Source organism: Neovison vison, chromosome 5 (assembly GCF_020171115.1).
Source record: "Neovison vison isolate M4711 chromosome 5, ASM_NN_V1, whole genome shotgun sequence".
Lineage (NCBI taxonomy): Eukaryota > Metazoa > Chordata > Mammalia > Carnivora > Mustelidae > Neogale > Neogale vison.
In genome coordinates this window covers 140,099,843-140,100,668 of record NC_058095.1, presented here as the reverse complement: position 1 = coordinate 140,100,668, position 826 = coordinate 140,099,843, and the positions used below count along the sequence as shown (strand labels likewise).

General features: G+C 35.5%; 1 pseudogene; it reads left to right on the top strand.

Annotated features, from left to right (window-relative positions):
* The first annotated feature begins 373 nt into the window (after positions 1 to 373).
* LOC122907957 lies at positions 374 to 469 on the top strand (annotated as a pseudogene).
* The last annotated feature ends 357 nt before the right edge of the window (positions 470 to 826 follow it).

Genomic DNA, 826 nt, shown 5'->3' with positions numbered 1-826 from the left:
GAGAGGCAGGCAGAGAGAGAGAGAGAGGAAGCAGGCTCCCTGCTGAGCAGAGAGCCCGATGCAGGGCTCGATCCCAGGACCCTGAGATCATGACCTGAGCTGAAGGCAGAGGCTTAACCCACTGAGCCACCCAGGCACCCCACACTAGTCTATTTTAGCTGATATTAACTTAAATTTGAACACATTCAACAACCTCTACATTTTTACCTCTCTCCCATGCTTCATGTTTTTGATGTCATATTTTCCACCTTTTATTTTGTGTATATCATAACTAATTTTGTAGTCATAGTTAATGTTACAACTTTTGCCTTTTAACCTTCATACTAGCTTTACTAATCATTAATCCACTACCTTTACTATATAGTCAACTTGAAAGACTGTACTTTCAGGGATCATTTCTATAGTTTGTTACCATATATTCAACTTTACCAATGAGATTTTTACATCCATATATTTTATTGTTATTGGTTTATACCTTTTTCTTTTTTTCAGCTTAAAGAATTTCCTTTAACATATCTTATAATGTTAGTTTAGTGGCGATGAACTTCTTTAGCTTTTTGTGTTTGTTTGTTTGTTTTCCTCTTGTTCAGTAAACTCTATCTTTTCTTTAGTTCTACTTGATAGCCTTGCCAGGTATAGTATTCTTGGATAGAAGGTTTTGTTTTGTTTCCTTTTCAACACTTTGAGTGATTATATCATGACAGTCTGTTTTAGCTGCAAAATTTTCTACAGAAAAATCAGTTGATTGTGCTATGTGAGTTTCCTTGTACATAGCATGTTATTGTTGTTGTTTTCTCACTGCTTTTAAGATTCTTTTTCCCCCCAA